This window comes from Mustela erminea, chromosome 11, assembly GCF_009829155.1.
Source record: "Mustela erminea isolate mMusErm1 chromosome 11, mMusErm1.Pri, whole genome shotgun sequence".
In the NCBI taxonomy this organism is placed as follows: domain Eukaryota; kingdom Metazoa; phylum Chordata; class Mammalia; order Carnivora; family Mustelidae; genus Mustela; species Mustela erminea.
The window spans coordinates 94,668,866-94,695,488 of record NC_045624.1 but is presented as its reverse complement, the minus strand read 5'-3'; the positions used below and the strand labels follow the sequence as shown (position 1 = coordinate 94,695,488).

At 55.6% G+C, this 26,623-nt stretch overlaps 1 protein-coding gene across 1 annotated transcript in view; it reads left to right on the top strand.

Annotated features, from left to right (window-relative positions):
- TNS3 (tensin 3) overlaps window positions 1–26,623 on the top strand; it is a 201,800-nt gene that overhangs the window by 6,454 nt on the left and 168,723 nt on the right. The gene's annotated exons all lie outside the window — the stretch shown is intronic.

Genomic DNA, 26,623 nt, shown 5'->3' with positions numbered 1-26,623 from the left:
CAATTAAAAGGGTCTGATTTTGTTTCTGGAGAATGGTTTTAATTTGGATAAATAGTTCAGTCTGGGGACTGCGTGCCAGAGCCTAGGGTCTCTGAGGGCTGTTACCCAGCGCTCCCTCCGCGGCTTTTTGGAGGGAACGCGGACCTGGGCCTTGCGCTGGCCTGGCCTCCGTCTGGCGGCAACGAACGTCCAGTGCTGGGGAAGGGGTTGGGGGGACAGCCCTCCTGACCCGGCCGCACAACCAGTGGAGCGAGGGGCCCCAGCCCAGTGGTCGCTGGTTAATTTTTATCCTCCAAGAACGTGTTCGGAGGCTCATGTCAAGAATGCCAGCAAGCAGCCCTCGTCCCTTCCCCGCCAGGCAGTTGGACCAGATTTACCGGCATCTTTTCCAACGCAGGCCTTTGCAGCATTGGTCAGGTTTGGAGGATGCGGAGGGGGAGACTTTCCTAAAGGCTGCAGGTGACTCCGATGGTAGAAGCTTCCCCGAGGCCACGCAGGATTCTGACCTCGATCCCGGCCCTCTAAAGGCTGGGTCTGTGCACCTTCTTTCAGAGGGGCTTGAAGTTGGATCTCAGAGTCGGACTCAAATCCTGGGCATTCTGGGGAAGGAGCCCTGGGGGTAGGGACTGTGGGCAGGAAACACCTGGAGTGTCCCTGAGGCAGGGAAGGGGTTGAGGAGGGCAGAGGGGATGAGAAGGCACGGGATGCTGCATCCACTTGTTAAAACTAGGACAGGTGTCAAAGCCCTCACTCTTCATGCTGTTTAACCTGTGGTGGGGGGAGGTCTGCGGCCGGTGCCAGGACCTCCGGGGGCCTGTGGGAGCTCTAGGGTGGATGGGGAACTGCCCCAGAATGTCCCCGAGCCAGTGCAGCCGCACAGGAGGGAGGGTGGGCGAGGTGGCTGGGGACTGTGCACCTGGCAGGGATCGGGCCTTCTGCATGGTGGGGGGGACCCTCAGCATGCAGGAGAGCCTATAGGCCAAGCAGTTGTGCATAGGACCTGGGCCTGCGTCCCGGGCTGCCGTGCTGGCAGGTGGAGAGGCAGCTGGAGGCACACAGGCCCCTGACAGAGGGCACTTCTCAGCAGAACCCATAGGAAAGTCTCTGGGTTGGGGGACCGGGAGGAGCTGTGGGGAAGGGGGCCCCAGGACCAGGGTCCTGGCCCGCTACTGGACAGGCATGTCCGGGACCATTGCCCTAAGGGACGGTCTGATGGGTGGCCTCATCCTTTGGGCGCCCTGCATGTTTGGGACTGTGTGGGCAGACATTGGTAGTGCCCAAGCCCCGTTTTCTGGAGCAGCCCTGGTGGCTCCCTGTGTGCCCCCTAGAGCCCCTCCTGGTGTCCCGCCTGCCAGGCTGCGATTTTAACCAGAGGAGATGTTAGCATGAGATTGGGGCACAGACAGAGTCCCTCTCCCTTGTCCTCACCCCTCCCCACCCCATATACATAGGAAGGCCCAAGGTAGAGATCACCTAGAAGGGCACAGTTCGCTTTCACAGCAGGTCAGCTGTTGCTGACACCCCCCGCCCCGCCCCATGCTGTCCCGGGACCACTGTTTGCACCCCTGCCCGTGCGCCTGCCTCCTCCTCCCCTGCAGGTGCAAGCCGGCTCCTGGCCACCCTGGGGGCCAGTTTGTCAGAACTTCCTCTGGGGACAATGAGCACGTCCGGCAGCAGCCGCAGCTCCTCCTCTGGGCAGGGGGTGGGGGATGAGGGGTGGTCTGCAGGCCCTTCTGAATCTGCATACACCCCACCGGGAGGTATGTGCGGTCTGCCCGCGGTGCCCAGGCGGGGCCATCCTCCTGGCCCAGGGTCCTTGGGGCAGAGCCCACTGCTTTTGCACACGCTGGTTTGGCTCTTGTGTCTGTACTGGTCCCTGGCTCAGCACATGTGGGGGGCACATCTGGGAGCGGCAGGGTGGGGGGCGCTGGAGCTTTGCTCTGGCTGGCCGCAGCCCCCTGAGGCTCTGGGACCAGCGTTTTTGGTCATTGTCTGTCTGGGACCTGCGGGGCTGAGCTCAGCTCTGTAGCCCAGAGACAGGCCCAGCTTCCAGGGTTAGGTGCCAAGCTGGGTTTGTGTCACCGGACGGTTGGACGTCAGAGACTTTGGCCAAGGGTGGGCTTTCTTGTTTGCTCTGCACTGGCTTCAGGGCTGCCTGCCTGCCTTCTGTTTGCTGAGCCCGGTGTTTCTGCTGTGTTCGGCTGGTGCCTGGCCCATGGTCTTTGAGGACTTCCTCACGTCCCTGTCCTGTGCTGAGCACAGAGGAGGCCCTGGCTGGACACTGCTGGTGTTTACTTGGTGGCAGAACAGGAGCCGGCCTGCTATTGCGGACCGTCCCGGGGCTGCTCTGTGGGGTTGCTGATCACTCAGGGGTTGGGGGCACTGAGGACGCTCCCTGATGACCGTGTGGGCAGGGGGTCTCCTGGGGACTTGCGGTCATTTCCTTCTTTGTTATTCTCCAGCTACTTTAGCTTTGGGAGGAGCCTCCCCAACTTTCTCTCCAGCTCAGCCCCTACCGCCACCACACACAGCTGGGAAGGGGCTGGGCCGAGGACCGCCCCCCCATTGCCTCTGTGCCCTTCCTGCGCCCTCCGGGGTCAGCAGTCTCTCTGCTCAAATCTGAGCTTTTCCAAGGACAAGAACCAAGGCTGCTGCTTTCATCTCTGTAAGATAAGAGCTTTCAGGCGTGGTTGGGTGCCCTTGGGTTGGTCGCTTGGTCCCCGAGCCGCTGGGCTGCCCCTGTGTCTATAGCCCATCCCACGTGTGTCACAAACCGAGGGCACGGTTCCACGCCCACACGGGAACGTTCTAGAAGCTGGTTCCTCACTGGGAGAGAGGGATGTACCCGCACGTTTCCTCAGGGTTTCAGGAAGTTTTTCAGGCCCACCACTTCCTTTTTTCTGGAAGGTTCTCTCTGCAGTTCATTCCACTAACGTTCAGGCAAGGCCGTTGATACTACTCTGACAGACTGGAGAATCTAGCCTACTGTTAGTTTCTTGGAAAAGAGCCACATTTCAAGTTGTCCTGTTATTGGAAGTTGCCAGTCAGGCCCCGCTAGGAACCCACGCAGACTCCCCAACGAGGGCGGCAAACACTGTCCTCTGCTCAGAGCACAAAAGAATGTTCTTTCTGGATAGAGCGAGTGTTGGGGTTTCCTTGTAGCTCACACTGTAGAGAGGGCAAGAATTATTTCCTTTGTCTTCCACTCAAAATGTGTCCACTGTCGATGCAGACTCACCAGCATGTGTAATCTCTTGTCTAATATTTAAACGAGGGTTTTGTTCTTAGAAAAGTGCTGGGCATCCAGCAACCTCCGTGGGGACGAGAGCCACCCGCCCCGATTACTGGCTTTTCTGTCCTGCTGATCCAAGGTCACATTCACTAAGTCTTTCTTTGGGATTGAGCACATTAAAAAAATTAATTAAAAAAACAAAAAACAAAAAAACAGAAACCCAAGCTGTCCAGATTCTGGAGAGGTGTTTGCATCCGTGGTGTGGTCGGCGTGAGGCCAGAACCCTGCAGCCTGCTGCTGGGAGGAGGAACGGACAGCTGTGCTTGGAGGCTGGCCGTACTTGAGGGCCACGCGCGCTCTGCCCGCCCCCGGCCCGTCGACCTGTCTCTGAATGGGCAGCAGCCTTCCGGAGGGCCCCGGTGTGCCTCCACCACCTGCTTCTGTTTCCTCCCTCGTTCACGCTTTCTGGCACCTGACATTGACCAAGTGCCGGCCCGTCCCAGGGGCTCTTGACCGTCACCACGTGCTGCGGCAAGGGGGCAGCGGGGTCCCCTGGCTTGCTGGCCAGGGCGGCCTGGACATGGCAGGCCCGGGGTCTGCCCCTCCGTGGTGATGAGTTCCTTGGAGCCCCCGCTGCTGCCCCTGCCCTGCCGGTCTCCCCTTCCTGGCAGGTCCCACAAGGACTCCCCAGGCCACCGAGTCCCACTGCATGCAGAGACCCCTGGGGGTGGACAGCAGCAGGCGGCGGCGGGGGCCAGACCGTGGGGGGAGCTCACAGCTTCTCCTGCTCTTCCGGCCGCGACGGACCGAGGTGTTCTTGAAGGCCCGCAGGTGTTGATACAAGAGTGAAGTCTCCTGCGCGGCTAGCCAGCGGGGTCGGAGGGAGCAAGTCCTCCCTGCGCCTGCCCCTGCGGATTCGGGGCTCACCTCAGTCACATGCACCCTATTCGTTCCACTAGGACCTCTGTGTCCCTGGGACTGGAGGCCCCGCCCCAGGCCTCTTTCTCCGTGTTGACTTAGTTCTTTTCCTTACGGAGCGCAGTTGGCATACGACATTGTGTCCGCATACAGGTTACGAAGAGAACAGCACTGCAAATCTAGGTACTGTGTCGCCTAACAAAGTGGTCACATGCTGTTAACTGTACCCTAGACTTCTATGGTATCCCATTGTCTTTTTTTTTCTTAAATAACTACACATTTGTACCTTTTAATCCCCTTCCGCACCCCACCCCCCTTCTTTCTGGCAACTGCCAGATTGTTCTCTATATGTCTGCGTATCATTTTATTTTTTTTAATTCCACATGTAATGGGGGCCCCTGAGTGGCTCAGTCAGTTAAGCGACTGCCTTCGGCTCAGGTCATGACCCTGGAGTCCTGGGATCAAGTCACGCATCGGGCTCTCTGCTCAGCGGGCAGTCTGCTTCTCCTCCTGGCCCTCCACTTCTTGTGCTTTCTCTCTCTCAAATAAATCAATAAAATCTTTAAAAAAAAATTCCACTTGTAAGATAAATCATACAGTATTTGTTTTTTTCTGAATGACTTATTTCTCTTACCGTATCGCCTTCTAGGTCCTTCTGTGTCGTTACAAATGGGAAGATCTCATTCTTTTTTGATGGCTGAGTAATATTCCGTGCGCATATGTTCCACACCTTCTTTATCCGTTCACCTGTCAGTGGGCTTTTAGGTTGCCTCCGTAGCCTGGCGATCGTAAATAATATTGCAACAACATAGAGGTGCATGTATCTTTTCAAATTCATATTTTTGTTTTTTTGGGGGGAAATACCCAATAGCTGAACTGTTGGATTAATTTTTTGAGGACCCTCCACACTGTTTTCCACCACGGCTGCCCCCGTTTGCACTCCCACCGACAGTGTAACGGGGTTCCCTCTTCTCCACATCCTTCTGACACCTGTTGTTTCTTGTCCTTTCCATTTTAGCCATTCTCACAGGCGTGAGGTGATACTTCATTGTGGTTTGCATTTGCATCTCTCTGGTGATGAGTGACGTGGGGCGTTGTTTCATGTGTCTGCCAGCCATTTGGATGTCTTCTTTGGAAAAATGTCTATTGGGCTCCACTGCCCCTTTTTAATTAGATTATTTGTTTCTTTTGTGTTGAGTTGTGTAAGTTCTTTATATGGTTTGGATACTAACACTCTATCGGACATACCACATGCAGATAACTTCTTCCATCCCCTCGGCTGCCTTTCATTTTGGTGATGGCTTCCTTCGCTGTGGGGGAGATTTTTAGTCTGATGCGATCCTGTCTATTTATTTTGGCTTTGTTGCCCTTGCCTCAGGAGACTGGTCTGACCCGTGCTGCTAAGACCAGCATAAAGAACTTACTCTTCTAGGCACCTTATGGTTTCAGGTCTTACTCTCAGGTCTTTAATCCATTATGCATGTATTTGTACAGATGGTGTAAGAAAGCGGTCCTGTTTCCTTCTTCCGCACGTGGATGTCCAGTTTCCCAATATCATTTGTTGAAGGGACATGTCCCCATTGCATATTCTGTCCTGGCTTTGTCACAGATTCCTTGATCCTATAGTTATGGGTTTATTTCTGGGGTCTCTTTTCTCTCTTGTCAAACCATGTGTCTGTTTTTGCCCCAGTCCCCTACTGTCCTGAGGATCACAGCTTTATAGCTATTACTGTAGCTCTGTGCACTTTGAAATCAAGGATGTTGATGCCTCCAGCTTTGTTCTTTCACAAGATTGCTTTGGCTATTAAGGGACTTTGTGGTTCGAAACACATTTTAGGATTTTTTGTTCTTCTATCTGGGAATAATGTTGTTGGAATTTTGATAGGAATTGCACTGAATTTGTAGATTGCTTTGGGGAGTTTGGACATTTTAGCAATATTAATTCTTCCAATCCGTCAGCATGAAATATCTTTCTATTTATTTGTGCCGTCTTCAATTTCTTTCATCAATGTCTTAACAGTTTTCAGTGTACAGAACTTTCACCTCCTCGGTCATTGTAATTCCTTGGTATTGTACATGGAATTATTTTCTTAATTTCCCTTTTTGATAACTTGTTCTTCGTGTATAGAAACGCAACTGATCTCCGTATGTTAATTTTGTGTCGTGCGACCCTACTGAATTCATTCATTTGATCTGACAATTTTTTGGTTGGGTCTTCAGGGTGTTTTGTTTGTTTGTTTGTTCAGTTTTGTTTTGTTTTATTTAAGGATTTTTATTTATTTATTTATTCGACAGACAGAGATCACAAGTAGGCAGAGAGGCAGGTGGTGGGGGTGGGGGGAAGCAGGCTCTCTGCTCAGCCCCAATGTGGGGCTCCATCCCAGGACCCTGAGATCATGACCTGATCCAAAGGCAGAGGCTTAACCCACTGAGCCACCTAGGCACCCCAGGGGTTTTGATGTTTAGTATTGTGTCCTCTACAAATAGTGACAGTTTTACTTTTTTTCCAATTTGGATGCCTTTTATTTCTTTTTCTTATGTAATTGCCGTGTCTAGGACATGTAAAATTATGTTGAATAAAAGTGGTGAGAGTGGACATTCTGTTTTGTTTCTGGTCTTAGAGGAAAAGCTCTTAACTTCTCACCGTTACGGGTGATGTTGGCTGTGATCCTCTTGACACGGCTTTCGGTGTGTGGAGGTGTGTTCCTTCTGTTCCCATCTCTTCAAGAGTTTTTATCACGAGTGGATATTGAGTTTTGTGAAATGCCTTTTCTGCATCTATTGGGATGATCACACGATATTTACCCCTCATGTTGTTGTTGTTGTTTTAAGATTTATTTATTTTTTGAGAGACAGTGAGTTCCTGTTCATGACCAGGGTTGCGGGGAAGAGGCAGAGGGAGAGGGGAGAAACAGACAACCTGCTGAGTGCGAAGCCCAACACGGGGGTTCCATCTCAGGACCCTGAGATCATGACCTGAGGCGAAATCAACAAGAGTCAGACACTCAACCAGCTGAGCCCCCCAGGTGCTGGGTATCCTTTGTAATGTTAATGTGGCTTATCACATGGGCCAATTTGCAGATTGGCATCCACAGAATAAATCTCACTCAATCACAGTGAATGATTTTTTTTTTTTTTTAAGATTTTCTTTATTTATTTGACAGACAGAGATCACAAGTAGACAGAGAAGCAGGCAGAGAGAGAGGGGGAAGCAGGCTCCCCACTGAGCCGAGCTGAAGGCAGAGGCTTTAACCCACTGCGCCACCCAGGCGCCCCGGTGAATGATCCTTTTAATGTATTGTTTAATTTGGTTTGCTCGTATTTTTTTGAGGATTTTTGTGTCTTTGTTCAGGGTGATGAATCCATCAATTTTCTTTTTTGTGTCTTTGTCTGGTTTTGATATCAGGGTCACTCTGGCCTCATAGACTCGATTCGGAAGTATTCTTTTCTCTTCTATTTTTTGGAATACTTTGAGAAGGGTGGGTACTAATTCTTCTTTAAATGCCTGGTAGACGTCACCTGTGAAGCTGTCTCATCCTGGACTTTTATTCTTTGGAATCTTTGCAATTGCTGACTCAATTTCATTACCTGTAACCAGTGTTTCTCTTTCTCCATGATTCAGTCTGAGAAGACTGTGTGCTCTAGGAGTTTGTCTGTTTCTTCTGGGTTTTCCAGTTGTTGGTGTGTAGTTGTATGTAGTAGTGTTTTCTGATCCTTCGTATTTCTGGGTGTCTCTTCTTTCATTTCTGTTTTTATATATTTGGGCCCTCCTTTTTTTTCTTGATGAGTCTGGCTAGAGGTTTATTGATATCATTTATACTTTCAGAGAAGCAGCTGTTAGTTTCATTGATCTAATTTTTTTAGTCTTAGTTTCATTTATGTTTGCTCTCATCTATTTTTAAAGATTTTATCTATTTGTTTGACAGACAGAGATCACAAGCAGGCAGAGAGGCAGGCAGAGAGAGAGCGGGAAGCAGACTCCCCGCCGAGCAGAGAGCCCGTTGTGGAACTCGATCCCAGGACCCTGAGATCATGACCTGAGCTGAAAGCAGATGCTTAACCCACTGAGCCACCCAGGAGCCCCTCCGCTCTCATCTTTATTATTTCTTCTCTTCTACTAACTTAGTGTTTTGTTTGTTTTGTGTGTGTGTGTGTGTGTGTGTGTGTGTGTGTGTATGTAAAGTTAGATTATCTGGGAGTTTTCCTGTTTCTTAAAGTTGGCTGTATTGCTATGAACTTTCCTCTTAGAACTGCTTTCGCTGTGTCCCGTAGATTTTGGACTGTCATGTTTCCAATTTTGTTTGTCTGGAGTGGGTACTGTCTGGACGGGGTGGGGTTCTTTGTGCCCTTCCCTAGGGCCATCTTGGCAGATCTGCTGGAGCTGGTGTGGGTGTAGTCCTGGGGATACTGGGGTGCACTGTGCTGGGGCTGTCTTGGTGGGACAGTTGAAGCTGGAGTGGGTGTGGGCCAGGGCTCCCATTATGGATGTTACCTTGGTGGGTTGGCTGGACCTGGAGCACATGGAGGTTGAGTGTGTTCTGAGGCAAGCTGTGCCAAGGGTCCTAGGACAAACCACTGCCTTGGTGGGACGGCTGGAGCCTGTGTGGGCTAGGAGCCTGGGCTTGCTGGGGTGTCCTAGCAGGGCTGACAGAGTGCTTGGACCCTGCTTGCATCTGTACTAAAGGTCAAGGGGGACATCAAACATGGTCCTGGGTGGTGCCTCCAACCTTGGAGAGAGTTTCTGCATTCCTCTGTTCGGCCAAGGCTCCAGAGTGCGGAAGTGGGTTTGTTGCCCCGACAGCCTGTTGCCCTTCAAGCTGGATTTCTTACTGTGTCCCAGGGCCGGGGGTGTACTCTGGGTCCCCTCGTCCCCATGTCTCCATGCTGCTCTCTCTGTGCTCCCTCTGTTCACATGGCCCTCAGTTCCTCTTCAGGAGGAACTGTTCCGTGTGCCAGTGTAATATAGTGTGTCTGGGGAGGAAGTGATTTCAGGGTCTCCCACGGTGCCTCTGTGCCCCAGGGACTCCCCCTAGCCCCCAGAATTATAACATATTTTCATAATTTCATACCCTGCTGAGCTCCCAAAAGGATTTGAAAAGGATGCAGAAATACATAGAGCAAGAGTAAATATTATTTTTTTAAAAAGGCATGGACCAAGAGAAACTACATATCTGATAAAACCGTGGAGCCGGTGGAAGGCTGGCATCTGCTGGGTTTGCCACAAAGCCCTGGTGATCTAGTGACTTGGCCAAGAGCCTCCTGGAAGCAGCCCAGTGAAGGAAACAGTCATCTTCAATAGCTTCGTGTCCTCGGAATACAACTAACTCAGTTATGAGAAACAGCACCAACAGAAACAAGTACTTTACTCCAGAGCGCAGAGACTTTTCAGAGATGGGATCCTGAGGGAGATGCCTCTGGGTTGGGGGGGGCGCTTGGCCATACCGTCCGTGCACCTGACACAGAAGACACGTGGAGCACACGGTCTCTAACCCCCTCCACGGCGGCCACAGGCATTGGGACAAAAATGAAGTCTGTAGGAGGGAGCTCCCAAGGGATCCAAGTGTCCATGTTGTCACCCTCGGACTCAGGCTTCGCTGGGTCACGAAGGTGGCCACGTCCGTAGCACTCCTTCCATGCCCTCTGAGTGGAGTCTGCCCATGACGGCTTCCCTGGGGCGCCGTGGGGCCACACTGCTGCAATTTGACAGAAATGGGCTCCTATGCTGCTGCCTGGTGAGTCCTCAGGGATTCCCTCTGACTCTGAACCTAGGGCAGGAGCCTCCTGTCCCACAAGCAGAGCCTGGCCACTTGCATGGCTTGTAGTGGGTGGCCAGGGGAGACAACGTCTAGTGTTTTGTGGATAAAAACTCACTTACATTTAAAAGTTGAAGCATGTGGAAATACATATAGCAGCATTAAGTTTTTGTTTTTGTTTTTTTTAATGCATGACCAAGAGCCATGGTTTGGGCAAGACTCCATTTCCCTTTCATTTGAAAATTCAGTGGCCGAGTTGAGTGGTGCTGACGGCACAGGACCCTGAACACCACACGAGGAAAGGCGAACTCTCTCCCTGACGGTTTTCCGATCTGTTGCGTGGCGAAATGATAACCTTTGGCTTACCGGGTGAGATAACACGCGTCAGTGCAGTGAGTGTCCCCCGTGTCTTTGAGATGCAGCTGCTGGGTCACGTGTGCTTTACGTGGTGTGTCCAGCAGACAAGCCGGGTGCACAGGGGTCCCGTGTGCTGACATGAGGCTGATGCGGCCACTGCTCCTCGGGGTTGTGTGCCCTGCCTCCGATGGCCGGTTCTGTCCTGTGCCCGGGCTCAGGTGTGGCCTTTGTCCCACGTGAGGGCAGGAGGCAGAGCCATGTCCCCAAGCTCTGTGACCTTCAGGACCTGTGGTGTCCTGCACACGTGAAACATTGGTTCTCAGCTTCCCATCACTTTGCTGCTGGGAGGCCGACTGGGGGCATCCTTGGGAATCTTGGAGGTGGGGGGCCCTGCTGTTCCAGGCAGTAGCCCTCTGTGGCCGGTGAAGCTTTAACATGGAGTGGACAGTGGTGTCTTCCGTGAGTCACGTTTGCCATGTTCCTCTGTGTTGATTTGGGAGGCCGGTCACGGGGAGAGAGGCAATTATCCTTTGCTGGTCCCCGACACGGATCAACAGGACTTTCCTGAGGGGATGGACTTCCCGAGCACCCCTGACGCTGGAGCTCCTCTGCGTGGGGCCCCCTCGGGAGACACAGGCTGACCTTCCAGCCCCACAGCGTTGACCCTGGGCACAGAGCTGACCCCCAGTGTCCTCGTGGCGGTGGTGTCGTGTTTTGGTGAAGTCACACGGGAGATGAGCCCATAGCCCCCAGGAGCGGACATGGAGGTCAGAGGTTAGGGGTTGGCTCGGGGCGGGGGACAGTTGTGGCTGAGTGGGGACTGGGTTTGGGGTGCTGAGCTGGTACGTCTTGGGGCAGACTGGGTAGAGGCTGGGGCTGTGGGGCCCCACTGGGGAAGTGGCGGGAGCTGGAGGGAAGGCTGCAGTGGGGACGGAACGCTCAGGGGCTCCCTGGGTGGTCCCTGGAAAGAGCATCCTGCCAGGAGGTGTGACAGGAGCCTGTGTGGTTGGGACAGTCGAGTCCCGGAAGTGGAGTTCTCAGATGCAGAGCTCTAGACTTGATGCTGCTGGTGCAGCAAGGGGACGGGGTCCAGACCCGGGGTCCTGCCGGGGGCCGGGTGTGTGTGGACGGCCACCGTCAGAGGTTTGTGGCTTCATTGGATGGCCAGGGCACACCCTAGCATGGGGTCAGAGTCAGCCACCAAGTCTGCCTCCTTCGAGTCCTGTCTGCCCTTGTTCTTGTCCACCCGAGCCTCAGTTTCCCCCAGTGTACAACACGGCAACTGTCCCCGTGCCATTTGTGTTTACTAGCATGGAACATCGGGACGTCCCCTGAGCTATGGTAACGGGGCTTTCCGAGTGGGAGCTCTGCACGCCTGAGGGTGAGTGTGGTCCTTGTTTGCATTAGGGCTTGCTTCCTTGAAAAAAGTACTTATTATGAAAATTCTGGAACATTCCTCAGAGCAAAAGGAATGTAGCCTTGGAACGACCGTGCGGAATTTCACCTCTCCAGGTGTGCGCTCCTTGCGTGGCTCTGTCCAGCTCTGTCCACCCCGGTGCCTTCTCCTTGTGGATCGCAGAGCTAGTGTCCCCTCCCTGCACACGTGCTGTGCCCTCCTACCCCCTCCCCCACCGGCACAGACGCTGGGCTCCCACCCGAATGGTGACAGCTCTTCTCTGGTGTCTCCTCCCCGTGGCTGCGCTGTGTCTGGAGCTCCTCGCAGGTGTGTTAGGATCCGGGTCGTAGCAGGGCCCCAGCGCACCAGCCTCTGGTCCTGCATCCTTCCACGGGCAGCTAAGGACGAGAGAGTAGAGAGCCTGGCATGGAGGCAGAGGGGCAGAGGGGGCCTAGGTGGGGAGCAGCCTCCGAACCCTGGTGTGTGCAGGGGATGGAGAAGTCAGGCCCAGGAGAGAGGCCACCTCCCTGTCCTTTCCCTGTGCCGAGTGGCACTGGATGGGGTGATTCTGTCCCAACTCCTGCAGGGAGGAAACAGGAGCCCCTTGAAATTTGCAAGCAGGTGAGGGCTGGGATGGCAGGAGCCCCGCCTCCAGAGGAGGGCAGGATGAAAGCCCAGGTGCCCTTTCCCTGCTCCCCCACCCCTGCACCCCGCCTCTCCGCAGGGGGAGGGGAGCTCTGTCGGTCTGAGCTTTCAAGTGGGAGCTCATGGAATTTTCTGGGGAAGCTGGGGGCACCCAGAGTCTGGCAGTGCCTGGGGCGGAGGGTGTGGATCCTGCCCTCAGCCTGGAAGGAGCCCAGCCCGGGAGCTTTGCTGGTTGCTGCAGGCTATGAAAAGTGTAGAAAACCAGTGGCGGGGGAGCCCAGGCCTCCTTCCTGGCTGAGACTGCGGGGAGCTGGCCCAGAGCCGCTTTGATCACGGGTGCTCGGGGCCTGCTACAGCTTGCCCCACATCGCCCATCGCCTTTCATGTCGGAACACTGGTTGCCCCGAGGATGAGAGGGCTTCTCCCATCTTGTCTGTAGGAAGCATGGCCCCCTCCGCAGGGGGAGGGAGGCCTTCTGGGGCCTCATTCATGTGGACGGGAGTGGGCCAGTGGCAGGCAGACAGACGGACAGAGGAGATGTGCTAAGGGTCTAGCCTGCTCTCTGTCCTCCTCCTACCCGGACCTCCTGAAAAATAGGGCGGCCTTCCAGGTGCTGGGTTTCTCTGGAAAATTCTATGACTTGGCCTTCTGAACACTGGAAGCATCGCTAGGTGCGTGCTCGACCGCATCCCGGGTGGAAGCATTCTTTGCCTGAGGCTTCGCCCCAGGATTTTCCTGGCATCCCTACTGGCTCCTTCTGAAAGCTAGTGGCTGCCCCAGTTGTGGGACGGCTCAAAGACGGGGGGGGGGGGGGGCTTCTGTACATTTCCAGATGCCCTTGACCTGCCCGGCTGCTGGTGGACAGAGAAGCCAGTGCCGGGAAAAAGGAAGCGGGACAAGAGCAGGACAGGGGCATTTTTGGTCCTCGAATGTGATGCAGATTCACTTCCGGTTCTTGAAGCATGAAAAGATGGGAGACTGGGGCAGGAGGAGGCTTGGGTTAAAATAGCCCTCGTGGGTGGCTCAGTGGGTTAAAGCCTCTGCCTTTGGCTCCGGTCATGATCCCGGGGTCCTGGGATCAAGCCCGGCATCGGGCTCTCTGCTCAGCAGGAAGCCTGCTTCCTCCTCTCCCTGCCTGCCTCTCTGACTACTTGTAATCTCTGTTAAAAAAAAAAAAAAAAAGAAAAAGAAAAAGCCCTTGTGTGGGTGAGAAGGTCATTTTGTGAGCTCAGAGCAAGCAAGAGTGAGTGGTGGTCAAGGCGACCGCCGCCCCTCCTGCTTGAGGAGGGCCCTGCGGGGACAGGGTGGGCATCCCTCGTTCCCTGTTAGGAAGAAGCCTAGGAGAGCGGAGAGCCTGCCTCTCTCTTGAATAAGGGGCTCGAGGCTTTTCCGGACACATCGGAGCCTGTGGTTGGCCCCAGACCTTTCCAGTGAGAGTGTCCTCGGCACGCTCAGAGCCCCTGGATCAGAGGTCCCTCCCAGCTGGCCGTGCTCTGCCCACTCACTGCTCCGAGCGTCCCTGTGATGATCGCTGCTCCGGGTTGGTCTGTGAGCAGGACGTGGTGTCGGTGGGGCGCAGCATGGCTGCGGATGGGCCAGGAGAGCTGCTGTCTGCGGGGGTGTGGCGGTCAGCTCCAGGACACGGATCTGAGAACAGCCAGGGGACACCCCTCAGGCCACCCACTTGTGTTTCACGAAATCAAAGGAAATTCTAAAACATCACATTTTGATTTAAAAGCTTCTCCAGGATCTCCTGTGGACCCACTCACTTGTATCCATCTGTGGGGTTGATTTTTTTTTTTTAAAGGATTTTATTTATTTATTTGGTAGAGATTGCAAGTAGGCAGAGGCTGGCAGAGAGAGAGAGGGAGAAGCAGACTCCCTGCTGAGCAGAGAGCCCGATGCGGGACTCCATCCCAGGACTGTGAGATCATGACCTGAGGCGAAGTGGGTTAAGCACAGGCTTAACCCACTGAGCCACCCAGGTGCCCTCGTGGGGTTTGTTTTACAGGAGAGGGTCCTGGGGTTCAGGAAGACATGCACATGGGCTTCACGCCCGGAGCAATGCCCGACCGCCCCCCGCTTTGTGTGTGCACGTGCGTGTCTGTGTAGGTACGTGTGGGGCCACACATGCGCACCCACGCACGTGCAGGGTTGTGTGTCTACGTGCACACGTGTGTGCACGTGGCTCTGGGTGTCCCCTTGCACGCCTGCACGGGTGCGAGCGTGGGTCCATGTGCCGGTGTCTGTGTGTTGTGCATTTCCGGAGGGAGGCAGAGACCGCACAGTGTTTGTTGCTGCTCTTCGTTTCGTTTTCCCAGGCAAGCGGTTTCTCACGCTCGCTGCACCCGGGCTTGGCGAGATTAATGCGAATGCATCTTTAAGTAGTTCTTTTACTTTCTATCTTACAGCCAAAATAGCCTCTGGGGAGCCCTACTCAGAAAAGAAATGAATTAGGTGTGTCCAAAAAGTGTACCTTGGATGGGTGCCTGCAGACAGATGGGTGTGCTGCTCCTTGGCGACCCCTGTGCCAACAGCGTTCCCTGTCCTAGATTACGGGGGCTGGGCTGCCGTGTCCCGAGAGAGCAGGGGGACAGAAGGGCTGCTTCTTCCTCAACTGAGATACATTGTAGACTCTGCTCAGCTGCCGGCATTTCTTGGCATTCCTTGTTCTCTCCCCTTAAGGTGCCCCAGCAGAAGCATTCTTTGTTGCTGTATCCTCTGTGCAACAAGAGATTACTGTTTACGTAGTATTTCCATTTATGGATTTGCTCACGGGCTCATTCTTCCTTGTCTGTGGGATGCACCCCTATGCGGGGTGCTGCCTGTTCCCTGTGCTTGGACTCCGGGTCCCTCCCGTTGTAAGTGAAGTAACCACAGTGTGGTTGCCCCTTGGTGCCTGGTGCTGCCCTCAGATCCCTCCTTACTTGGGCTGGCAGGGATGTAAGGCCGGGAACATCACTTTTTTCCTGTGGTTCTCCATAGGGACGGACATAGGGTTGAATCACTTTCCACGTGTGACCCTAGCTAAGCGCTGGCTTTTGGGGGGGGGGCGTGTCCCAGCTGTGGTTCCCAACACTGGTGGCCGGAGGGTTCCGCTGCCCCTGCTAGAGCCCAGGACCGCTCCCCCATGCCTCTGACACCCTGAGGGGCCACCTGCCCACCCCCAGGGTTTGAACATCCTCCTGATCTCACAAGTGCTGTGTGGACCCTGTGGTGGGACAGAAGCCCTCTGTCCTCTGCCACTCCCCGGGTGCCTGTCCCTGCCTGGTGCCAGCCGTCAGCCATGTTGACACTGGCCACCCCTCCATCCCCTGTCTCTTTGTCACAGGGCAACCAGAGGAAACTTTTTGAATGTGTCAAGCCATGTCTAAGGCACTCGTTTGCTCAAACCCTTCCAAGTGGTTCCATTTCTATCTGGGTCTTGGTCCAAGTCTGAGCGGGCCATGCTGGGCATTTGGGGGTGAAGTGCCCCCATGGAATAGAGACCGGGGAGCAGGGTGGGTGCTCTGATGGGAGGAGCCAGACACAGTGACTGGGCTGTGTCCTTCGAGTGAGGGGTGCACGGGTTGACTGCCTATCCCATGCACAATGACCCCAGGGTAGGATGTTGATAGTAATAAGAACCCGAAGGAAAATGAGGTGGCATAAGGGGCCACGAGCATGGGCAGAAGAGGTGGGCTGTTTTCCATAGAGTGTCAGACAAGGCCCCTCTGAGGGGGTAGCAAGGGGTGGCAGACATTTGAAAGTTGCAGGCGAGAGAAGAGCATGGGCAAATGTCCTGGGGCAGCAGCCAGCCTCGCAGGTGAGGGAAGAGATGGGAGGCAAACTGAGTGGGCAGGGGCTGGCTCAAGGGGTCTGTGGGCTCTGGATCAGAAGTTTGTTTTGTTTGTTTGTTTGTTTTTCGTTAAACGTGTCCTTGCAGAAGCTGGGGAGGGCGGGAGCGTCATCATGTTCTATCCCTGGTCACAGTGGCACATCTGGCTGGCCTGTAGATGTCTAGCCGGTCAGCTTGCCAGTGCATGGAGCAGGAGCAGGCTGGTGGGACTGGAGGTGTTTGTTTTGTAGAGTGTGCTGCCCGTTGGCTGTGTGCTAGCTGTGGAGAAAGGGGGTGGGGACGAGCATGTCTGGGGAGAAAATCCAGAGCTCTGCCTGGGAGGGCGGAGGTTAATGTCACCTTGGGAACAGCCCGTTGGAGGTGAAGTGAGGAGCACCCAGAGCTCAGCAGTCTCAGAGGAAGGGCCGGAGGGGACAGGGGAGACGGCAGCCCCTGGCAGGCTGGGCTGGAGGTGACAGCTGGTGGCCGGGAGCATGCAGAGGACGTTTTGGGACACTCAGCGGTGCCCAGTGCCAAGGGCCCTTCAAGGGGAATGAGGGGAGGTGCCCAGGACGTGGGCTCATAGAACCCAGGGGAGGACAGAGCCGTCCGGTGCAGCTGGGTACTGGAAGAGAGGGGAGCAGAGTCACCCGTGGGTCTGACCGCTCCGACTGGCTGCGGACTGGTGGGCAGTTCCTGTGGGCGGTTGCTGGGGGTCCTGAAGTGGATGGGATGGTGGGTAGTGGGCACTGATGGTAGCCCTTGAAGGAGCTCCCCTAGAGTGGGGGCAGGAAGTGGACCAGCAACAGGACAGGGGTGGTGCGGGCCAGGACGGGGTGTGTGCGTGCTGGGGAAGGTAGTGTAGGGAGGAAGAAGCTGGCTGAGCTCAATAGTGGGAGAGCAAGAACTGGGTCACTCAGGGGCCCCTGCAGGACATCTCGGTTGTGGCTGGTGTGAGTGTCCCTGGCTGGTGGCTTATAGTGGGTCGAGGTTAATCGGAAGCATGGAGCTCCTGTGTGCGCAGAGCAGGGACCGACCGTGGAGGGTGGTGGACAGTGAGAGGAAGGAAGGAAGGAAGGAATAAAGGAACAAAAGCACCACCCTCGTGGGGAGGTTTCCTGGAGGCCACCCTGAGCACTCCTGTGGGTGGGGACCTTGTCTTGTGCCTCTGACCTTCCCTTTCCTGAGCTGGAACACAGCGGATGTACAGCGTAGACCTGGCCAGCTGGTTGAAGGACAGGTGTCCCTGCGATCCTGTGCCGATGGGGACCTAAGAGCCGAAGGACAGCCCCTGAGCCTGCACTTAGGGGTGTCTTCCTGGCCCGTGTGCACTCCCTCCCCCATGGTGAGAGATGTCAGTGAAAGCAGGTGACCCATCCCAGGCCCGGATCCCCAGGCCTCCCCCTGAAGGTTCCTGCCCCAAATGGCTCCAAATCCCCGGCCTGGCCAGGCTCCTTCTCAGCCCTGGAGGTGGCTTCCCTTCTTCCCCTGCCATCCCACAGGTCCCTGCTGGCCTGTATCTCCAGGGGTCTGCCGCCCCTGTCTCCCCACTCTTTGCTGCAAGCCTCTCACGCCCTGTTTTCACGGCAGTCGAGTCTCACCCTGAGCCTGGCACCCGGTGCCACCAATATCACCTTCTGTTGGGGAGCTATCTTCCCTCCATTCCTCCCACACAGTAAACTGGGATCTGATCAAGGGTGGCCTGAATCAGTGTCACTCAGCTAATCAGAAATCAAAGGGCAACAGATAAGAGGCCACAGGCTCCAAGGCCCAGCCGGGGTGTGACCACAGGGTGTGGCCTCTGGTGACCCCCGCCTTCAAACCTGGCGTCTGTCTGTATTGACTCACTCTCCCCTCCCCCCATTCTGCCAGTAATGTGTGCTCAGCACGGGGTGCCCCAGTTGTGCATGGTGAGGGAAGGTGCATGGTCCTAGCCCATGTGGGACAAGGGGACACGCAGGGACACCAGCCACGGGCCCTGTGGGCAGTACAGCTTCTGTCTGACAGGCACAGATAGTGATGATGCAGGAGACTGCTGATTTGGAATAACCCATCCTGAAGAAGGGGGAAGAGGATGATGGATCTAGCAGGACACCATACTCTCTAACTTCTGAATTTGTGCTTGGAGGGGGAAGAGGATGATGGATCTAGCAGGATAACATACTCTCTAACTTCTGAATTTGTGCTTTTATAAGCTCAAGCCCAGAATGTGTATGGCCTCTTTCCTTCTTAATTTTTTTTTGGGAAGATTTTATTTATTCATTTGAGAAAGAGAGAGAGAGAGAGAGAGAGAACACAAGCTGGAGGAGAGGCAGAAGGAGATGAGAGGGAGAAGTAAGCCCTCCACTGAGCTGAGTGAGAGCCCGATGTGGAGCTCGATCTCAGGACCAGAGAACATGACCCAAGCTGAAGGCAGACCCTTAACCATCTGAGCCACCCAGGCGCCCCTCCTTTTTAATTAAAAATTTTTTTTTCTGGGTGGGTGGGGAGGGGAACAGGCAGAAGGAGAGAGAGTTAGAGAGAGAGAGTATTCAAGCTGACTACATGCTTACTGTGGAGCCCAAAATGGGACTCGATCTCACGACCCCAAGGTCATGACCTGAGTGGAATTCGGGAGTCGGGCACTCAACTGACTGAGCCAGCCAGGTGCCCGGGTCTCTTTCCTTTTTAACGTTTTTCTTCAACCTTCCTTCATCTGGATCTTTCAGATAATCACAGAGGGGAGGTGAATAAAGCCTTCACGATCTTCCTTCTAGAAGTCTGTTTGCCTGTAGATTTTCTCTCCTCCCCAACTGTGAACTGGTTAAAAACTCTCCTGAGCTTTATTTTTGCTGTTCTCAGATTGAGGTACAATTGACATAAAACATTATATTAGTTTCAGGTGTGCAACATAGTGGTTCGCTATTTGTATATGTTGCAAAACAATCGCCACAATTTGTCTTTGTTAACGTATGTCACGACCCAGAAGTTACCATCTGACACCGGTCCATCCGTTCTCGCTGCAAGCATTTCAAGTTCACCTGCTGAATGTAGCTGTGACACTTAACTTTTGTTTCCAGGGTATAACGGGCTCACGCTCGTGGCATTAAATTAAAGGATCTCATTAAAATGTTTTGTGGCACTTTTAGAAATGGATGCTGCTAGATCCTTGAGAACCAAGCCTGACATTCATCTAACTGGGATTACTTACTTAGGTTTGTAGGTTACACGCGTTCTAGATGTGTATGTTGAGAGCACTTGAACCAACATTTTGGAGTCTCAGAATTTCTTTATAGATCTTACCTGTAAAAAGGAGAAAGTGTTGGTTGGTTTTAAAATCTGATGACCCCAGGTTGCAAATGAACTTATTTTTTTGAGTGTTGGGATCTGATACAAAGTATTCATTTGAAAATCAAGGAACTTTTGCCTTTTTGTGATGATAAAATAGAAAAGCTTCAGTGACATGAAGATTTTAAAGTTAAAGCACCACACGACTGGCCATTCTGGAAGCTGGAGCAGAGACAGCAGTCCCCCAGCAGATGCCCCGCTTGGCCCCTGCGGACTGGTGGGTGGCGGCTGGTGCTCACAGGCCAGGAGCCCATGGGATGAGCTGGAGAGCTGTCCCCGGGGAGGCTCAATCCAGCGCCAGAACAGTGAAGCCTGGGTCCCCACGTGAGTACCCAAGGCCGTGCGACTCCACGTCCCTGAACCATGGCTTAGCTCATGGACCTGAGACTGAGTCCCAAGCACGTGCTTCCTGGTTTATCCTGAAGGTTTGTGGCTGTGTGTGTGCACCTGTTTGGGGTGTCGTGGGCGCTCGGCTGTGTTCAGGCTGGATAGGCAAGGGGGTAGAAAGTGGCACAAGCCACTTTGCCATCTTGTGGCTCTGCCTCTTACCAGGTGTCCATTGGCCCGGGGAAGTCTCTGGGGCGGTTGTGGGTCACAGCCTGCACTCCCCTTCCGGAATGGCTCAGGGTCTCTGGACTGTGATGCTGGCTGCCCAGGGGCTCTGCATTCTTGTCTCCCTTCCCCCTTCTGAGTCGGCGGCCAGGTGGGTGGTCCTCATATCCTGGAGAGCCCAAGGCATGGGGTCCTGCCAGGTGTGTAGCCGAGGGCCACGCTGGTCTGCTGGTCATGCGGACGTTCCGTTCCTGTTCTCTGGGCACGGACAGAGCCGTGAAGGGTATTTTCTGGAAATGTGTGCTTTACCTGCTGGGAACTTCCCAGGGCTAGATATGGGTGACATGGGTGACATGGGGAGTGTCACAGGCAGCCTGGGAACACAGCCCCTATCTTTAGGAAGGACCAGCTGCTTTCTGCGGAAATTCAAACCACAGGATTTAATTATCAGCTCCCTCTGTGTGTAGTCTCTGCACCCATGGGGCTGGGTGCATTCCCGGCTTCTCAGCGAGGGAGATCAGGAAGACTTATGGCCTCACTGAGTTTGAGGGGGAGTTGCCTCAAAGTCCCTGTTTCCCCAGAGCAATGGGGGGGGGGGTCACCCAGCCCTTGCCCGCCTTGGCACCTGTCCCAAACACCTGCCCAGGACTAGAAATACTGACTCACCCTGACCATAATAAACACAAACCACTTTTGCTTTTTATAAAAACCCTAGGAATGAGTAGGGGCGCCTGGGTGGCTCAGCCAGTTAAGCGTCTGACTCGAGCTCAGCTCCAGTTTTGATCTTAGGGTCGTGAGTTCAAGCCCCACATTGGACTCCACACCCAACTTAAACAGTCAACCTCCCCAGGACTTTTCAAGGTTGATAGTGACTTTGTTGTCCCCATGGGCCGATGACGAAACGGGCCCAGAGTGGTTACTGATGAACACGGCAAAAAGCAGAGCGGGTCTGGGGCACAGCTTGGTGCTGTGTCTTCTGTATCTGTGCCACCTGTCCCTGTCCAGCCTCCTGGGGGTTGATGCTCCGGGCCCTGGGGGGCCCGGGGTGGGGTGGGCATGTGCCCTGTCACCATCTCATCCAGAGTTTTCTAACTCAACTGCAGGTCAGAGGCCTGGCGGCAGGGAGGATTTGGAAGAAATCCTGGCGTCTGGGGGTCCCTCGGAGGTGGTGAGCTGAGGGCTGTATGTTTCCAGGCGGAGACAGGTTCTGCGGGCAGAGTCCCCGTTGGAGGCCCAGATGTGGCCTAGTCGTGAGCGTGATGGCTCCATGTGGGAACACTGGAGCCAAAGTGGGGGGTGAGGGAGGACGGAAGGTGATTCCAGGCTTTTCGAGATGAGGCTCGGTGACCCAGCGGGCGCTCTGCCCACCTGGTCTGCGTCCTCATCCTCACCAGAACTGCCCCCGACCCAGTCAACCAGGGGAGAGGGGTGCAGCTGCTGGGTGTGCTCTAGCAGAAGGCCACCGGGCGTGGGTCCCCGTCCTAACCTCCCAGAGCCTCCACTTGTCTCCAAGAAACAGAGATGACAACCCCCAGAATGGGCATTTCTGGGGGATGGAGAGTGCCCAGCCCACTGCCAGTGTTTTGAGGCCTGTGACCAGGCTGGGTCGAGGGTCTGGGTTTTTGTCTGTGTGAAGTGAAGCTCCCTCTGAAGAGCGGTTGGTTTGGTGTCACTGGGCAAGCCTCCGGAAGGCTGGGCGAGTCCCCCGGGCCCTGCTGTGACTAGAAGGAGGCGAAGCTCCCCCCTCGCCTCCGGGGGCTCCCAACGGAGGGCATCCTGTCTTCTCCTGATTTCGAGTGTCTGGTGGCTTTGTTCGGGAAGCAGCTCATTTTGGGGGTTCCTTGTACTTGAAGTCAGGTGACGATGCAGAGAGGTTGGTGGGGATGGGAAGCAAAGCCCCCGGGTCCTCAGCCTCATCGCCCCGGGCCCAACAAAGGCACCAACTGGCCTGCCCGACTCACAGTTTCCCCAGGACAGGATGGGGTGGCTGCTGGCTTGTTCGCGCAGACCCCCACCACGGACCAGAGGCCAGGGTGCTCGGGATCCGGCCGCTGGGCTCCGTGGCCTCAGGTGGGCTCTGGGTGTGAGGGACAGAAAGGCTCCCTGAGGGGCCCCCAGGCCCACAGCTCCCCTCCCCTGGACCATCACAGTGCAGAGGAAGGGTGTCTGCTTCCTGATGTGATAATTAGGGTTCCTATCCATTCATCTGCAGGGGATGGGCAGACCCTGCGTGCTTGGATAGGGGTCCGCTGTGTCCTGTGGCGGTTGGGGGTCGAAGCAGGTGGGATATGCCCAGTGGGGACAGGCTCTGTCACTGTCAGTGCGAGGGGCAGTCGGGGTTTCCTCAGTGTTGCTGAGGTAGAAAGTACTGAAGTAGCCAGTGCCCAGCAGGGCCCCCTGGGTCCTGTCCGCCTCCAGCGGCAGGACAGAGCAGCCTGAGCTGGGAAGGGAGGAGGAGGAAGGTTAGACAGCCAGCATTTGCCCCAGGTCTGTGCTTGGGAAAGACCCAGGTGTGACGCCAGCCCCCCAGAGATGGACCTCGGGTGTCTGATGCCCTGCTTGGCCTGCGTCCCGCCTCGGACCACCAGGGAAGGCCGCACGGAGGTCTCTGCGGATGAGAGCTGCCCGCAGCTCATGGGGTCTGCAGAGTCTTTCCGGTCATCAGAAGCCACGTGCTTTCAACAGTGCCCTCAGGTGGCACTCAGGGTCATGGAGCCCCGGACTAGCTGTGGACCGGCCGCGGAGCGGTGACCGGCCTGGGATAGCAGGGCGTGTGCTGGCGGTGGTGGGGTGCCCGGCGAGCAGACACCGCGGCGGGAGCCGGGGTGCATTCTGCTGCGGGAGGCCTCGGATCTGGGGCCCGGTCACTCGGACCCTGTGACGCAGCTGCGCGGTCGGCCCTGCCTGACTCTTCCCCTGGGAGATCGGACCGAGCACTGGGCACTGGGGGTGACCGTGGCGCACCCGCTGCCGCTTCCCGCCCTCGCGGCGGGCGGGGCCCGTGGGGGTGCACGTGGGCAGACGTGAGCGAGCACGTGCGTGTGTGCGCGTGCCCGTGTGTGTGCGCGTGCACGCACATGCCTCAGTTTTCATTCCTGCACGTGTCCGCGTCCAGTGGGACCCGCGGGCCGCCCCCGCCCGACCCCCGAGGCCTTCCCGGACTTCCCCGCACGTGTCAGTGGGACGAGCCGAGTGGCCCTCCCGCAGGGAGCCCTGTGGCCTGTGTCCCCGGTCGGCACCCGCCCCGGCTCGGGCTCCTGTCCCCAGTCTGGTGGGTGACGCGCCCTGCAGCGCGGAGCTGGAGCTGGCGCTCTATGGCTGGCCCTGGAGCCCCTGGAGTGCGTCCCCTGCAGGACAGGCCTCGCTTCTCTGCGGGGGTCTCGCGCCGCCAGAAGCCCGAGGGGGGCCGCTGTGGCCTGGCAGGGGCAGGCTGGGCTGCGGAGTTGCGGGGAGAGCCGGGCAGTGTGGGCAGGGCGCGGGGACGGCACCTCCCCTCTTCCCCAGGGAGCCCCACGCTGCCTGAACCCTCCGCTCCAGGCTGCTCCCCAGAGGGGCGGGGGCTGAGCTGAGGCGGACCAAGTCACCAGCGTGGACGTCATGGAAATGCCGCAAAGCCGATTTCTCTAGTTCCGGCGGCGTTTATTGCCCCCGCTCGTCTGCGTGTGGAAAACCCCAGACAAAGTTTAGATCTTACGGGCAGACAGGGCCTGGTGATGGAGGTGGGCTTGGGTGCGCGCTGGTGAGAAGTTGGGGAGGCCGGGCAGGAGAGGGGTCCTGTGCCAAGCCCAGAAAGGCGGCACTTTTCAGCCCCAAAGGAGAACTGGGAAACTCGGAGAGGGCCTGAGCCAAGCCCCAGCACTCACCAGGGCGCAGAGCCCAGGATGCCCTGGGTGCACGTGGGCCGGGGGCCGCTGCAGGAAGCTTGGGGAGGGGCTGCGGGAAAAGTGGGGGGCTGGCAAAGGGGCCGTCCTGGCAGGACTCCCAGTTTTGCGTTTGGGGAGGTTCAATCGGGCTGTCATGTTCTGGACTTCCCCCTAAAGAACCCCGTCCGGGTTGCTGGGTCTCACCCATGTGGAGGCAGCTCTGTTGGTCACCACCTGTGACGTGGACCACCTGTGTCTGATCCATGAGGAGGAAGAAAGCCTGGCAATTTCTGAACCATGTGCTTTTCATGTATTTAAAAAAAAGATTTTTTTTTAAAGATTTTATTTATTTATTTGAGAGAGAGACAGAGAGAGCATGAGCAAGGAGAAGGTCAGAGGGAGAAGCAGACTCCCCGTGGAGCTGGGAGCCCGATGCCGGACTTGATCCCAGGACTCCGGGATCATGACCTGAGCCGAAGGCAGTCGTCCAACCAACTGAGCCACCCAGGCATCCCCCCAAAAAAGATTTTTTATATAATTATTTGAGAGAAAGAGAGAACAGAGGGAGAAGCAGACTCCCTGCTGAGTAGGGTGCCTGACATGGGAGTTAAACCCAGGACTCTCAGATAATTTCCTGAGTCAAAGACAGACACTTTACCAACTAAGCCACCCACACACTCCAACCATGTGCCTTTTAAATAAACGGAGATTTGGGCTGTCCCTATGAAAACAAGCGCCTGCCTCGTGATCTGCAGGCCTGGGGAGCTTTTGAACTCTTGACAGTCCTTTCTAGGGGCCCCCACAGAGTATAGAGCCCGGCCTCCACGTCAGGGAGCTTTATCACATTGGGGGGGGTCCTCCTGTTTGTTGGGACTCCCGTCCCTTCTGCTGGTTCTGTGGGTGAGGCTGATGATAGATCCAGCTGATTGCTGGAAAACATGTTTGCACTGTGGGCCCCTACAGCAGGATGACTGGCTTTGAGCTCAGCTTGTAGACACGGTTCTGTGCCCATCTTGTGTTTGATGTCGGGGGCTCAAATAAGTTCGACGCAGTTGGCATCTCGGGTCCTGTGTCGCTCCATGGGGGAGAGGGATGTGTAGTAGAAAAAGTACTGAGAAATGTTTGCAAAACTAAAGTGTGAATCAGCCCTAGAAAAACGAGTAGCGATGAATGAAATTTTTTTTTTTTTAGGATTTTATTTATTCATTTGACAGACAGAGATCACAAGTAGGCAGAGAGGCAGGCAGAGAGAGGAGGAAACAGGCTTCCTGCTGAGCAGAGAGCCCGATGTGGGGCTTGATCCCAGCGCCCTGAGACCATGACCTGAGTGGAAGGCAGAGGCTTAACTCACGGAGCCACCCGGGCGCCCCGATCAATGAATCTTGAAAGTGAATGAACGAAGAGAAAGATGATTAGTGATCTCAGTTTTGGGGCGGGAGCCATGAGAATAGATGGGTGTCTGTACCCCAGTGGTGGGACGCTGGGTTTGTTGGTGTGTGTTTGTGGCTAAAAGGAGGCGAGCCTTGCTGTTTCACTGTAGAAACAGGAAGATGGATGTTCCGTGCCAGAACCCGAGAGGTTAATTCTGGCCTTGAATCCACCACTGGAATTCGCACATGTGTTAGCCATAAAGACCTCGCTCTAGCCCACCCTGGCTGCTTCCACAGCTAAGACATTGGAGTTGCTCACGGAATCAAAGATGGGAAGTCAGAGTGTTGGCCTGACCCAGGTCTGTGCGCGGTGCTTTCGGGCTGGGCACCCAGCAGGCCAGGTCAGTAGGGGCCCACAGCGGGGGTTACAGGCGAGCAGGCTGAGGCCAGAAGGCTCCCTAGCCCTTCTGCTCCCTCCTCTTCTGGCCAAACATGATCAAGGCAGCCTTTCCCTCTCCCAGGAGCTGCCAGAGCTGAGATCACTGCCCCACAATGGCAGCCGTGTCCACTCTGTTCAGTGGGGGTCCGATGCACTTAAGAAAAGAGCTATTCTGTCCCAGGATTGTGCCCTCCCCCACTCTGGGCTGTCCTTCAGGCTAAGTGACCCTTCCACTTTCCAGGTGTCTGGCTTCCCCTTCTTGTGACAGTCTGCCCCCACCCTTCTGGTCACCTTCAGCTCCCATGCTCCCAGTTTTAAATTTCCTTCCAAGATCACAGAGCCTGAGAGGAAAACGGGACATGATTTTCTAGCAGCTGGATGGTCCTGAGGATGGTGAGAAGAGAGTAGGGACTTCAACCCCCCAGCTGTGGAAGGACCCTAATCCCGAGCTTTGAGCCTGCTGTAACCCATAGCCAGTCCTCCTCCCTCTAGGAGGGAGGGCTCCCGGCTTTCCTTGGTTGCGGGAGGCACTTTGGAAAGAGAGCCCTTCTGAGTTGGGGTTTTCCTTCTTTGCACTCCCGGCCGGCTAGATTACCAGGTTTACTGGACCACAGTCAAGATTTTAAAATCCTGAAAGCCTGAGCCTGCAGGTTTGACTTTAAGCCCCTAGGTTGGCATTCTTGGAGAGGTCTGAAATCCTAGTCAAGCTGACCCCCTCCAAAGGCGTGCGTAATTAAGTCGGGCGGCGGCGGAAGGTTTGCCCCCCAGCCCTGCCCTGGGAAGCCTTTCTTCTCCGCTTTGCCTGCCTTTGGCTGAGAAGCCTTTTGCCTCCTCCGTGGAGCTGCGGTCTGGGGCGGGGGAGGAAGGGCTAATTCGTGTCAGATGGAGGGGCGCCGGGGGACCGTGCGCTCGCTCGCTCGCCTGGCTTTTGTTCCCGGCATCTGACTTCTGACG